The sequence below is a fragment of the Urocitellus parryii genome, chromosome 3 (assembly GCF_045843805.1).
Source record: "Urocitellus parryii isolate mUroPar1 chromosome 3, mUroPar1.hap1, whole genome shotgun sequence".
In the NCBI taxonomy this organism is placed as follows: Eukaryota; Metazoa; Chordata; class Mammalia; order Rodentia; family Sciuridae; genus Urocitellus; species Urocitellus parryii.
In genome coordinates, this window is record NC_135533.1 from 166,267,399 (window position 1) to 166,273,728 (window position 6,330).

At 42.1% G+C, this 6,330-nt stretch overlaps 1 non-coding gene across 1 annotated transcript; it reads right to left on the reverse strand.

Annotated features, from left to right (window-relative positions):
• Positions 1-5,195: 5,195 nt before the first annotated feature.
• Positions 5,196-5,268, reverse strand: Trnag-acc (transfer RNA glycine (anticodon ACC)). The gene has a single exon. It is a non-coding gene; the product is annotated as a tRNA-Gly (tRNA).
• Positions 5,269-6,330: the final 1,062 nt, after the last annotated feature.

Here is a 6,330-nt window from a genome sequence, read left to right on the forward strand (position 1 = left end):
AATGACAAAGAATATCTCCACGAAGTTGATCCTTAAAGAATGGCTGGGCTGGTTCGCAGCTTCCATTCTCAGCAGTATTAGATCTGGGTTATGATGCTTGCTCCACGAGGATGCTAACTCACAATAAGGGCGGAGGGGTAGGGAGGGTGGAAGTACTTTGTATAAGACCAAGAGGAATGAAGGAAAGGAAGGGGGGATGGGAACAGGAAAGAGAGTAGGATGAACAGGACTTTCCTGTGTTTATAGATGAATGTTCACATATGAATACAAGACCACTGAAACTCCACATCATGTGAAACCAGAAGAACAGGAAGTTGTACTCCAAGTGTGTATAATATTTCAAAATACACTTGACTCTCAGGTATAACTAAAAAGAACAAATTTTAAAAAAAAGAAAGTGGTTAGGGCTAGGATGCATGTCCATCCTTGTTTCCTCTTGTTAAATAAAGGTAGAAGACTGGGTGCAGTAGATCATACCTGTAGTTACAGTCACTCGGGAGGCCAACACGTTCAAGACAGTTACATATAAAACATAGTACTCATTTCTCTTTGGAGGGGTAAAAAAAATCGAGATAGTAAGATGAGACGTGGATAGGATTTTAATATACTTGTTAAGATGAGGCCAGCAGAAAGGGAATTAGGAGGTGTTGCAAAAAAAAAAAAAAAAAAGACAAGGAATTAAAAAGCATGAAAAAGGCTTTTAGTTGCATATTAGCATGGTGGGATATTTTTGAGAAAATGGGATTTGCTAATAAGGAGTATAGAATTAATAAAGCCTTGGTAAGTGGCAGAGACACATCACGCACCTTTTTTCTCCGAGCATCTCTAATAAGTCTAATGGAAGAGAGAAATCTATAAAATTCAGAAAAAAAATTGCAAAAGGGATGTGAGAAAAACAGGAGTGTGAATTGGCAGAAACTTTTCTGGAGAACTCTTTGGCAGTATCCCTCAGGTCAGGCCATAGTAACCAACCATGACCCAATGACAGTGGCTTTAAAACGTGTTTCTTCCTCATTCAGTCTTTGTGGCAGGTCAGCTGAGGTGTTGGTCCATATTGAACTCACTGCAGAACTCAGGCTACTAAGAAGCCACTCCCTGTAATGTTGAGGATCACTGTTGTAGAAGCTGACAGAGACTCTGGAAGTTTTCAAATTGGCAATAAAATGGTAAAGGTACACGTCGCTCATAAACATGATGTTTTGACTGAGTTTTGTGGCTTTTCTACTGGCAAGGGGACAAGGAGGTGCAGCTCTATGAGGCTCTGGAAGTCAGAAAACTGGAAATATTCTTAGAGCTGGGCAGATGCCTACCTTGGGATATAACTATTAAAATCAAAACATCTATACCCATTGACTGAGCAAGGCCATTTGTGAGAATTCATCCTATGAAAATACTCCTATCAATACCCAGCCTTGAATGTTCAAGGATTTTCTCTTCAGCCTTCAAAATTCGAATTGAAAACTGGAATGACCATCAATAATGGAATTATTAAACAAATAATAAGGTACCAGTACTTTGGCATTCTATAATCATTACAAAGAATAAGATTGATATTGAAGACGAATTGACTCAAAAAATACCAAACTTATGCATAGAATGATATCATTTATCTTATATATTATGTTAAAATTAAGACTATATTTGCAATAGAGAAAGGATAAGAAATGTTCTTGATAATAGTACTAACATCTATTGTTTATTGAGCATTTAGCGTGGTTAGACATTGTATTTCTAAATGTTAAATGCTTCATAAGCATGATTCTCACTTTACAGATGAAGAACTTAAGGCTCAGAGAAGTTCAGTGACTTGTCTAAGCTCACACAGATAAGCAGTTCTGCAGTTAGGATCTCAGTGTGTCTGAAAAATAGCTGCCACTGGGCCGTTGGATAAGGTTAGTGGTGGGGCATAGGAAAAAAAGCTTTTACTGTCCACTTTATGGGGTTTAATTAGCTTGTATTTATTTTTGTTTTTCTTGCAATAAGTATGTATTCCTTTTTGCAAAAATGATCTAAAAATAAAAATGGGAAGGGGACGAAATAGGTTGGAGATAGCCATGCATACGTAGAAAAAAAAAATCTACAAATGTACCCAAACTCTATCCAAGTGCCTGAGTTCCAGCAGCAGGGAAAAGAAATCTTACATCAAATTCAGTGTCTAAAGCAAAAATGGGGCGGGTAGCCTGTTGAAGAAGCTGAGGGGAGGGGTCTCTCTTCGAGGCAGGGTGGCCTGGCAAATGGCACTCCAGTGAGTCTAGCAGCCTCCTGGGGAAACTGCAAAGGCCATCTTGAGAACCTTTTGGTAAATATTGAGGACGATGAATCACTGAAAACAAGCAGCAGGGTTCATAAGGAATAACTCATGTCAGGCAATTTGACAGCCCTTTAAAAATAGAATTATTAGGGTGGTGAATAAAAGAGCCATTATGAGCCTCGGCATGTGGACTGCTTCGGGACTGTCTCAGGAAGCCCTCCCATCTAATGTTTTCCAGTAGGCTGGTGCTGGGGACATGGGAGAGGACTGAGACCGGGAGATAGAAGACACTCATTTATGCATTCAAGGATGCAAAGTTGCACATACAAGGACATTCATCGCAGCACTGTGTGTTATAGGGAGAATCTAGAAACCAGTTTAACATCACCAGTCGGGGATTAGTTAAAAGCATATTTGGGGCTGGGATTGTGGCTCTGCAGGAGTGCTCGCTTAGCACCGGTGGGGACCCGGGTTTGATTCTCAGCACCACATAAAAATAAAAGTATTGTGTTCTATCCATCTACAAAAAAAAAAAAAAAAGATTCATAGATTCATATTCTCTCTCTCTTTCTCTTTCTCTCTCTCCCTCCCCCCCCTCTCCTTTAAAAAAAATATTTTTAAAAAAAGCATACTGGGGGGCTGGGGATGTGGCTCAAGCGGTAGCTCGCTCGCCTGGCATGCGTGCGGCCCGGGTTCGATCGTCAGTACCACATACCAACAAAGATGTTGTGTCCGCCAAATACTAAAAAAAATAAATATTAAAATTCTCTCTCTCTCTCCCTCTCTCTCACTGTCTCTCACTCTCTCTTTAAAAAAAAAAAAAAAAAAAAAAAAAAGCATACTGGGCCAGGTGCTCATGTCTGTAATCCTAACCACTCAGGAGGCTGAGGCAGGAGGATTGAAAATTCAACACAGGCCTCTACAATTTAACCAGCCTCTGTCTCAAAATAAAAGATAAAAATAACTGGAGATGTAGCTCCATGATAGAGTGCCCCTGGGTTCAATCCTGGGGACTAGGGGAAAAAGAAAACAAACAAACAAAAAAGGAAATATTCATGAATGGACTTACATGTAGCTTTAGCTTTTTCAATCAAGGTTGGCAATCTATGACCCCTGGGCCAAATGTGCTCCAAGAATTGGGAATAATTTTTATTGTTTTAAATGATCAAGAAAAAAATTTAAACGAAGAATAATATCTCATGACAGGTGAAAATGTGTTGTGAAATTCCAATTCCCCCATCATTCAATGAAGTCCTGTAGTAACACAGCCTGCCTTTTCATCTTCGTGTTGTCCCTGGCAGCTCTCAGGCTGCCATGGCAGAGCTGAGTAGTTGTGGTGGGGACCCGAAGATCTGCCAAGCCTACAATATTTACTGTTGGGCCCCGGACAGAAAAAGTTTGCTGACCTCTGTCTCCAACAGATCATTAAATGAGATTATTAAGCAGAACGGTTTCATTCTGGTATCGAAGTGTCTTTAATTCCCCTTTTCATCCTGGCTGTTTCTCAGCTTTCTTTGAGCTTGTTTATTTGGTTATTTTTCTGTTTCTGTTAGTCTGTCTGCCTCTGCCTTTATGGCCGTTGTGGATCTCACGATTGTGTGTTTTTTTTTGGGGGGGTGGTGGGTAGGAATTGAACCCTGCAGTGCTTACCCACAGAGCCACATCCCCAGCCCGTTTTGATGCTGTTGTTTCTGAGACAGGGTCTTGCTAAGTTGCTTAGGGCCTCACTAGATTGATGAAGATGCCTTTGAATTTTCGATCCTCCTGCCTCAGCCTCCCAAGCCACTGGGATTTTAGGTGTGCACCATCACGCCTGGTTCATTCACTATTCTAAAAACAAAAATTATGTATTTTTATTAGACAAGAAATATCTAGTCCTTGGGGGAAAAAAAGTCAAATGCTAAGGAAATATACCCCATGTCAGCCTCTGCTACTTGATTGGAAACTTGCTGAGGGCAAGGGACCATGTTCGTGTTTTGTCCCCTGCACTTAGCATAGGACCTGGCGCATAGTAAATCCTTAGTAATACTTCTTTTTGGGGGCGGGGATGGGTACCAGGGACTGAACTCAGGGGCACTTGACCACTGAGCCACATGCCCAGCCCCATTTTGTATTTTATTTAGAGATAGGGTCTCCCTGAGTTGCTTAGGGGCTTGCTTTTGCTGAGGCTGGCTTGGAACCTGAGATCCTCTTGCCTCAGCCTTCCGAGCCACTGAGATTATAGGCGTGTGCCACCATGCCTGGCTCCTCAATAATACTTCTTAATGAACTACTGCATGCTGTATCTGTGTCTATGGTATCTTTTGCAATCTACTATTCTGCAGTGTGCTTTTTCTTTTCTTTTCTTTCTTTCTTTCCTTTTTTTTTTTTTTTTTTTTGGTATTGGGGATTAAATCCTGGGATGCTCTACCACAAAGTCACATCCCCAGCCCTTTTTATAGTTTATTTTGAGACAGGGTCTTGCTAAGTTGCTGAGGCTATCCTCAAACTTCCGATCCCTCTGCCTCTGTCTGCCCCACAGTGTGCTTTCTTGTATGTGCTAATAAACATAAACTAAAGGAAGTGTATGAGGAGAGAAAGCATTTTCCATTCTGGCCACGGAAAACACACCCTTTTGTGTAGTAGCCAGGGCCCTCTTAGTAACTGGCCTTCTGTACAGCTCAGATGTCGCCTCGGGCTAGTGGAGTGGATCACAGTCAGGAAGCATTTTGTTAATCCGTTTTGGGGGTGACACACCAGCAGGGACACAGGAAACCTGGCATGGATCATTTACTGGGCCTTCTTACTTAGGATGGTAATTGTATTTCTGTGCCATGAGCCCAAATCTCGTTGCTCTCCTCCCTAACTGTCTTCCTTCCTTGTTTCTATTTTTTAATTTTATTTTTAATGGATGCATAATAATTGAACATATTTATTGGGTACATTGTTATTTTTTTTTTTTTTTTTGGAGCGCTGGGGATTGAACCCAGGGCCTCATGCATGGTAGGCAAGTGCTCTACCACTGAGCTACATCCCCAACCCCCATCCTGATGTTTTGATGCACGTACGCATTGTATACTAATCAAATCAGGGTATTTGGCCCATCCATCACCTCATACATTTATCATTTATTTGTGGTGAGAACATTCAGACTCCTCACTATTTAGAAATATTTGATATGATATCATTAACCGTAGTCACCCTGCTGGGCAATAGAACTCAACGACTTATTCTTGCTGTCAAACCATAGCTCTGTCTCGATCATTCATTCAGTCACTTCCTATCCCTCCCTGCCCTCCGCCCTCTTCCAGCCCTTGACAACCACTTTTCTACTCTTCCCTTCCATGAGATGAGCTTGGGCAGATTCCCTGACTCATCTTAACTCTTTGATCTGACCTCCCTTTCCTGCTTTTCTAAGACTTCATGCAAAAACGGGAGTTAAGAACATTATGTTCCAAGTGATTGGCTCTGTGCATGGCACCTTTGGAACCTCAGATTTATGGGTGAAGTTGGGCAAGTTTCATGCCACCTATTTTTACAGATAAAGAAACTGGGGCACAGAGAAGTGAAACAGTTTGCCAAGGTCAAGGCCTGCTCCAGAAGCAGTGCTCCAAAGCGCTCTGCCAGGCTGTGTCTCTAGTGCACACGGTTCTGCTCCCACAGCAGCACCATCCCCAGCTCGATCCATGGGGTGGGGGTAGGGGGGTGGCTTACTGGCCTTTGTATTCTCAGTACCTGGCAGAAAGCCCAGGGCCAGGAGCAGATCCTGCCTGCCTGTTGACAAGGTGGATTAGAAGCACACTTTATGACACTTCCCCAGGCTTCCTCATGCAGCTGCTGTTGGACGAATTCCCTCCAAACCCGGCTGAGGGTGGGATGGGGTACACTTGGTTAGAACTTTCCTGGAAAGCAACTTGGCAATGTTGCCCTCCAGCAAAATGTGCTAACCATTGGGCCAGAGCATTTTTATTTCTAGGAATTTGTCTTCAGGATAAAAAAAAAATCACAGATGTGTGTGCAACAACGTATATACGATGATGTTTATTGCAGTGTTGGCTATCACAATGGAAAACTCGAAACCATCCTAATGCCTGACTATA